Here is an 8,736-nt window from a genome sequence, read left to right on the forward strand (position 1 = left end):
AAGCTGAACAAAAATTTGAATTCAAAGATAGAAGAAAATAAAAGGCTCAAGGAAAAGTATGTGTCAGCTTAGCGATCCCAGTCCATAGTTTCTGAGAACAACCAGAGGTGGGGATAAACAAGGACCACTCAGAATGGGAGTATCTCACAGATGTGTGGGAAGAAGAGAGGTTGAGCCTGGGAAGAAAAGTTAAGCTAAGAATAGGAGTTAGAAAGGATGGAAACCAAAGGATAGCACAGGGATGGTAGAGGAAGGGGCCATCGTAGGAAGTGGTAAAAGCAAAGACTGTGAGCTAGGAGCACAAAGCTGGCTGGATCCTGAGGGTAATGAGTTATTGCAGTGAGTGTAGTGAATGAGTTGAGGTGGGGGAAAGTAAGAAAATCTGGAGAACAGAAGATGGAGATGAATATGATCTAAGATTAAGGTGGGAAGGTAATTTAGGAATAAGGGATGGAGTGGGTGCACCGGAGAAGGTATTTTGAGGTAGGACACAGAAGTGAGAGGCATAGCTGGTGGCTACAGAGGGGACCCTACAGAATGGGTAGACTCAAGGAGAAGCTAGAGAAATGCCAGTTGAGAACACCACATCAGCTAGAGGAATAAGACTGTCGGTCAGTGGAAAGCAGGCAATTGGCAGGTATCTATGCTAAAATGTTGGGCATTTTGCCCTAATATAACTTTGCCATGAGATTGAAGTGCCATTCAGTGTCTAGTAAAGAATGTTGGTATATCACGTGTGTACCATCTACATTCACCAGTGATTTTAATACAGCATTTGTGACACTGGATTACCAGAAAGTCCTTTCAAACTTCTCTAATGGTAGCTTTGACACTAGCAACTTAGCACAGTACTCCAGTTTAGTCCTTTTCCAGCCTGAAAGGCTATGTTTGAGTTCGGATTTCACCGTAATGAGGCAAGAGAAAGTAAAAGTACTAATAGTTAAGCACAGTAGAATTGCTAGTCCTATATCAAATGGATTGACTTTGAGAAGAAATTGCATTACGTCAAGTAGCCTAGGAATATGAATATTAGATCATCACACTTTGGACTATTACTCAAGTGAAATAGTTATTTGAACCATAAACATGCATTAAAAATCTTGATGAGCAACCAGATATAACTGAAGGAAAGATGAAGTACTTGACCTTTAAAGGTAGAAACACAGTTACATGCCACATAAGGACATTTTGGTCAACAATGAGCCATATAGATGACAGTGGTCCCATAAGACTGATTATAATGGAGCTGAAAAATTCTGATCACCTAATGACATTGTAGCTGTGGTAACGTAGCCCAGTGCATTATTCACATGTTTGTGGTGATGCTGGTGTAAACAAACCTACTGCTCTGCCAGTTGTGTAAAAATATAGTACATACAATTATGTACAGTACCTAATACTTGAAAATGATAATAAATAAGTATGTTACTGGTTTATGTATTTACTATAATATACTATACTTTTTATTGTTATTTTACAGTGTACTCTTTCTACTTATTAAAAAATAACTGTAAAACAGCCTCAGTGAGGCCCTCACAAGGGATTCTTGAAGGCATTGTTATCATAGGATATGACAGCTTCCTTCTTGGTATTGCCTCTGAAGACCTTCCAGTGGAACAAGATTTGGAGGTGGAAGATGGTGATATTGACAATCCTGACCCTGTCTAGGCCTAGGCTAATGTGTATGTTTGTGTCTTCATTTTTAACAAAAAAGTTTTAAAAGTTAAAAAAAAAAAAAACTTTTCAGTAGAAAAAAGCTTATGGAATATGAATATAAAGAAAAAATGTTTTTTGTACAGCTTTACAGGTGTCTGTGGTTTGTTTGTTTGTTTGTTTTTGTTTTTTGAGACGGAGTCTTGCTCTGTCACCCAGGCTGCAGCGCAGTGGTGTGATCTCGGCTCACTTCAACCTCTGCCTCCCGGGTTCAAGTGATTCTCCTGCCTCTGCCTCCTGAGTAGCTGGGATTACAGGCGTCCGCCACCACACCTGCCTACTTTTGTATTTTTTTTATTTTTAGTAGAGATAGGGTTTCACCATGTTAGCCAGGCTGGTCTCAAACTTTTGACCTCCAGTGATCTGCATGCCTCAGCCTCCCAAAGTGCTGAGATTACAGGCATAAACCACCATGCCCAGCCAGGTGTTTGTGTTTTAAGTGTTATACAAAAGAGTCGAAAAGTTTTTAAAAGTTAAGTTTACAAAGTGAAAAAGTTACAATAAGTTAAGGTTAATTTATTATTGAAGAAATAAATATGTTTCACGTAGCCTAAGTATATAGCATTTATAAAATCTACAGTAGTGTTCAGTAATGTCCTACATCTTCACATTGACTCACCACTCACTCACTGACTCACCAAGAACAACTCCTACCAGTCCTGCAAGACCAATTCATGGCAAGTGCCCAGTACAAGTGTACCATTTTAATGGAGTGCAATGGCGCAGTCTCAGCTCACTGCAGCCTTGACCTCTGGGGCTCACTCCATCTTCCCATCTCAGCCTCCTGAGTAGCTGTGACCACAGGCATGTGCCACCACACCCAGCTAATTTTTGTATTTTGTAGAGATGGGGTTTCACCATATTGCCCCGGTTGGTCTACAACTCCTGGGCTGAAGCGATCAACCCGCCTTAGCCTCCCAAAGTGCTGGGATTGCTGTCATGTGCCACTGTTCCTGGCCCCATTTTTATCTTTTATACCACATTTTTATTATACCTTTTGTATGTTTGGATACACAAATACCACTGTATTGCAATTGCTGACAGTATTCAGTTCAGCAACCTGCTGTACAGCTTTGTAGCCTAGGAGCAATAGGCTGTACCATATGGCCTAGGTGTGTAGTTGGCTATATCATCTAGGTTTGCATAAGTACACTCTGTGATGTTCGCACAATGACGAAATCATCCCACAGTGCATTTCTCAGAACATTTGCCCCTATTGACACACGACTGTATAAAGATTTTTATCTTGGACCTGGCGTGGTGGCTCACGCCTGTAATCCTAGCACTTTGGGAGGCCGACGCAGGCTGATCACGAGTTCAGGAAATTGAAACCATCCTGGCTAACACGGTGAAACCCTGTCTCCACTAAAAACACAAAAAATTAGCTGGGCGTGGTGGCAGGCGCCTGTACTCCCAGCTACTTAGGAGGCTGAGGTAGGAGAATGGAGTGAACCCAGGAGGAGGAGTTTGCAGTGAGCTGAGATCACACCACTGCACTCCAGCCTGGGTGACAGAGCAAGACTCCGTCTAAAAAAAAAAAAAGGATTTTGACCTTATGAAAAAATATTGTTGTTGGAGATATCTCTGACAAAATTTACCCACTTGAACAACAACAATAGATCTAGTATGTTTTTAAATGACCATTTAAAATGACCACAGTATAAATGTAAAATGACCACAATACAAATGTAAAATGACTACAATATAAATACATACCCATATCATAAGGGAAAAAAAGAGAGGAAGAAAACTCCAAATAAAAAAAAAAACACCAAACACAGCCAATCAAAAACCCACCAGTAATTCAAGTTCAGCATAGTAAGTGCATGAAGTAAAACCATTTAACCCAGAGGCACAGACAGAAGCCTCAGTGAATGATAGCAGCTCTACCTTAGTGCTTCCAGAGCCAGAACTCATGGCCTGGGGCCTATTTTGGGGCAGAGCTACAGAACTGAGGCTCCTGCAGGAGGCTGGGAGACTCCAGAGGCTTTCCCACCATGGAGAGGCTCTTAGGGAAAATAAGAGTCAAAGCAGTATCTCTGTATCCACTGGCCCTTTAGTCATAGACACATGAGCAGTTCACAGACATTTTAAAAGTCAAGGGCCGGTGGAGGTGGCGTAACTTAATCTCGCCAGGTACAGTTCTGCCAAGGAGAGAGAAGCTTCTATTTTACGTTTTGTCTTTCCAAAATTGTCCCAGGACTAAGAAATCAGAATTGCCACTTCTTGAGATCCCTACTTTGCAAAGCTAGTTATTGGGGGGAAAAGCAGATCCCTTAAGAATTCAGGGCCTTCTGGGATGGAAGAAATAGACCCTTAAGCCCTATTCCCTCAAATCGAAATTTGAGGTTATTTGCCAGTGGTCTGAGATGGTTCTGACCTCATCCTAAAGCAAGGGAAGACAATTGAAACAAACTTATCTCATGGAAAAGGGAAGTTGATAACTTGGGACTGTCTTAAGTAAAAGGAAAGGCTTGTTTTAATTTATCATATGACTCTAGGTTCCTGATAGGAAAATTAAACATTTTTTTAAACAATATTTCAAAAGACGGCTATTTTAATTGGGTCAAACCAGGCCTAATTTTCTGTAGCTTTTCTGCCAAAAGAATATTAAGAGAAGCAAAAGGTAGAAAGAAAAGGGGCAATTTTCTTTTTTTTTTTTTTTGAGACGGAGTCTCGCTCTGCCGCCCAGGCTCGAGTGCAGTGGCCAGATCTCAGCTCACTGCAAGCTCCGCCTCCCGGGTTCACGCCATTCTCCTGCCTCAGCCTCCCAAGTAGCTGGGACTACAGGCGCCCGCCATCTCGCCCGGCTAGTTTTTTGTATTTTTTAGTAGAGACGGGGTTTCACCGTGTTCGCCAGGATGGTCTTGATCTCCTGACCTCGTGATCCACTCGTCTCGGCCTCCCAAAGTGCTGGGATTACAGGCTTGAGCCACCGCGCCCGGCCGAAAAGGGGCAATTTTCTAAAAACATAAAATGAGCAGAGAACTGAAACCTCGAGAAAAATCTTCTATTTGCTGATCCTATTCCTTAACATTGAAAAGCTAAAAAGATTCCTTTTTGTTACCAGATAGAAACTCCTCTGAGCCTCCATTTAGTGGTTTCTACAAAGTCTTGTGCTAGAGAAAATTGGATGTGAATCAAGGTTATTTAGCGAGGAATATAATTTGTTCTATCCATATTAAGGAGAAATGAGATACAGCAGACCTACAAGGTAATGTAGGAAAATCTTCACACAGTTTATTCTTAGATTGTGATCAATAACCTCTTGGTAATTTAAAATAAAATACATCATGGTGGGTAGACAGAAATTTAACAGTAATTCTCTTTTCTTTCTTGTCCGTATTGGGCAAACCTGGGAAAGTTTAAACATTCAAGGGAGGAAATCTGGCAGTGTTTGGCAAGAACCTCTGAAATACGAAGTAAGTTGTAACCTGTGGTCAACTGGGGATGAAAGGCAGACTTTGGGGACTACCCTACACTGCAACTAATATAAAGGACCTAAGAGAAGGATGGTAGATGGGAAGAGGAAGACTGTTACATGTTATGCACTGAAAATGCAAATAAGTAAATAACTATAAATCTATCACTTAAATTATTTGCTGAAGGAATAAATGGAAGACTCAGGCTTTCTGTGACCAAAATAAAATAATCTTTTCTTTTTTTTTTCTTGGAAGGGATATAAAGCGTGCATAGCTTTAACCTGTGGGTAGCTGAAGTATTAAATCAGTGAAATGTATAACTTCTCCAGGTCTCTTATATGAAATAAATTTAGGGAACTGATGGGGAAAGAGTGGCACTGAGGGCCACTGGGGGCAGACATTAGGAGCAGAGTGGGGACGGAAATTTCAGTTAAGAAACATTCTCCAAGACCCTCCTTTTCTGAATGCTTTTCTCATTTGCAAAAATATTTTCAGGACAAAGGAAAGATCCTTCCAGAAAAGACAGAAAATGTTTTGCCAACGACTGTTTTTACTTAGGGAAGCTACTGAACTGCCCCCCCCCGCTCATTCCTTGCCGCATCTCTGCCTTGTCCGAAGTTGGAAGTTGAGACTAAAGCACCAAAATACAAGAGACGCTGCATCCCAAAAGGAGATTTTTGTGTATTCTGCGAAATACACAAAAGAGCTAGCCAAAGAAAGTCCTCACACACGTGCATGGTATAAAAGCACCAGTTTTAAAAAGAGAAGTGTTTTTGTTTTTTTGTTTGAGAAGCACAATTGAAGTGAGCAGTTTTAGAATCAGTGAAGCAAATTTAGAGATTTCAAAAGAGATCAATATAGAAAGAATCAAATCCACACAATCATGGGAACGCTATGAAGTCACTGGCAAAATGCAATCACAGAAGGAAAACGTCAGTGTCAAAATGCTACTATTTCACCTCTTTGTGTACGATTTCTGAGCGAACTGCCAAGTTTGGAGACGCTAAATTTACCCAGTACCTTCGTAGCCTCCGGCCTGGGAAGAGTACATTTTCTTTCCTGCGAGCTTGAGGTGAAATCCATCTTTTTCTCATTGAGCCCCAAAAGGTGAAACCTGAGACCGGAGCTCAGCCTACCGTTGCATCGCCCACCACAAACCCAGCACCAAAACTCAGTGAAAAGATGAATTCGTTCACAGAACATCCACTTAGGATTTTTATTGATAATTGTCCTTTTATTGATAAATGTTCCTTCCACCACCGCCCTAATGGAACAGGGTCCAAAGTCACTCATCACATGTAAATGCGGCTGAGAATGGAAAGGAATTTTTTTTTTTTTTTTTTTTTTTGAGACGAAGTCGCGCTCTTATCCCCTAGGCTGGAGTGCAATGGCGCGATCTCGGCTCACTGCAACCTTCGCCTCCCGGGTTCAAGCGATTCTTCTGCCTCAGCCTCCCGAGTAGTTGGGATAACAAGTGCCTGCCACCAAGCCCGGCTAATTTATGTATTTTTAGTAGTGACGGAGTTTCACCATGTTGGCCAGGCAAGAATAAGATTTTAAAAATGAAAGAGCTACAAGCGTAACCAAAGCAAGATAGAAGTATGGGAGTCGGGGGCAAGATGATTAATTTTCAGATTCCACAGAAATGGGCTGTGACTGTTTCTGTGAAAGAAAGATGGTTCTGGAGCAGAGATACAAAAGAATGGAGATGCTGGGGATCGAACCCGGGACCTCATGCATGCTAAGCATGCGCTCTACCACTGAGCTACATCCCCACCTTGGAAAATACTGCTATTTAAACTACTTTTATGAAACAATATGGAAATTGACCTCTTTAGTTTCTTGTTTTCAACATTTATATTTATTCTTTCATAAATGAACGTTAGAATTTCCATTTCCCCTTTTTGTAGTCCTCTATCACCAAGAAATTCTGATTAACCGGCATCTTGTGGACATTTGGTAAGGATTACGAACAGACCAGAGGAAATTTCAGTTAAGAAACATCCTCCCAGACCTTCCTTTTCTGAATGCTTTTCTCATTTGTAAAACGATTTTCAGGACAAAAGAAAGATCCTTCCAGAAAAGATAGCAAATGTTTTGCCAACGACTGTCTTTACTAAGGGAAACTATTGAACTGCCTCCAATTCCTTACCCCGTCTCTGCATCCTATTCCCAAACTCCAGAAACCGCTACGCATCTTTTCTTAGAAAACAAGGAGGTAGTGAAGGAATTTCTGTTACAAAATTAAATTCTTTCCACTCCGTTAGCAACTGGGACTGTTAAAGGGTAAAGATGTTGGATTGCCTCCCGCGGCCCCCTGATCCGCGTTTTTTCCACAGAATACAAATCAAATCCGGAGAGTAGGAATCCTCAGATCCTACTCTGATTCTTTGAAACGAAGACCCCAGAATGAAGTTGGAGACATGTTACTTCTAAGATTGAGGCTAAATCTCTGCTTCTGTGGCGCATTATTTTCTGTAGAGGGAATGGTTCTTTCTACAGAAAATGTAGAGAGATGGTTCGGAACCCTGTCTCACCAAGGGAACAGAGAAGGCTTTGTACCTGCGTAGAGAGTTCAGGAAGTCCTCGGTTACAGTCACCTGTGACCGAATCTGGAAGGATGGATAGGAATGTCAAGTAGAAATGAGGGGAGGGCTGTGCGTGGGAGTGTTCAGAACGGTTGGAGTTGGGAGAAGGAGCAAGGTGGGGAGGAGGCTATAAAAGGTAGCTTGGCAAGATGACACCAGCAATTCTCACCCTACCTTGCACTTACAGCCTCCAGAACTAAATGTTTGTCCAGAAATCCAGAACTCCAGAACTAAATGCTTGTCCGGAGCCTCCAGAACTAAATGCTTGCACTTGCAGCCTCCAGAAATAAATGCTTGCCGTTTAAGCCACCCAGTTTATGGTATTTTGTTATAGCAGCCTGAGCTAACAAAAGATGGAGTTTATTAAAGAAATGGACATGTGTCAATGAATATTATAAAATTCATTAATCTAATGCAACATATTAGAGGATTAAAAGAGGGAAAAACATGTAATAATCACAACACTTTCCGAAAAGTTTTCTCACTGCTGAGTGGAAAATAGAAGTAATAGTACTAAATATCTTTTCCAGATCTGACATTCACATAAACACGCACTACTCTAGACCCCAGTACACACCTGGAAGGTAAGGAACAAATCTTAAAAAAGACTCAGACAACTATTAACACCTCTGCTTGGAAACAAGATTTTTTTGGAATCATAGTGTGTCTTCTTGTTTCTTCCATCACGATTCACTTTGAACTTTAAAACTGGTAAGTGTGGGAAGTGAAAACCCCTGGCCAAGATAGAGTGACAGGAACCAGAGTTACTATTCCACCTGAATCAATCAAAAATTTCTAAAAAGGCAAAATCTGAAACAATGAACATTAGGCAACGAAGTACGGTGATCTCTGAGAAATGAGAAACAAGATGAGAACAATGAATGCCTCAGCTTACTGCCTTCAGAGGTGTCTCCAGGCCACCACACAGGTGTTATGGTTAATTTTATGTATCAATTAGACTAGGTTAGAATGCAGAGTTGCTCGGTCAAACATCAGTCTAGAAATTTCTGTGA

General features: G+C 41.2%; 1 non-coding gene across 1 annotated transcript; it reads right to left on the minus strand.

Annotated features, from left to right (window-relative positions):
- Positions 1 to 6,838: 6,838 nt before the first annotated feature.
- On the minus strand, positions 6,839 to 6,910 carry TRNAA-AGC. Its single transcript has one exon. It is a non-coding gene; the product is annotated as a tRNA-Ala (tRNA).
- Between the last annotated feature and the right edge of the window lie 1,826 nt (positions 6,911 to 8,736).

The sequence above is a fragment of the Papio anubis genome, chromosome 6 (genome assembly GCF_008728515.1).
Source record: "Papio anubis isolate 15944 chromosome 6, Panubis1.0, whole genome shotgun sequence".
Lineage (NCBI taxonomy): Eukaryota > Metazoa > Chordata > Mammalia > Primates > Cercopithecidae > Papio > Papio anubis.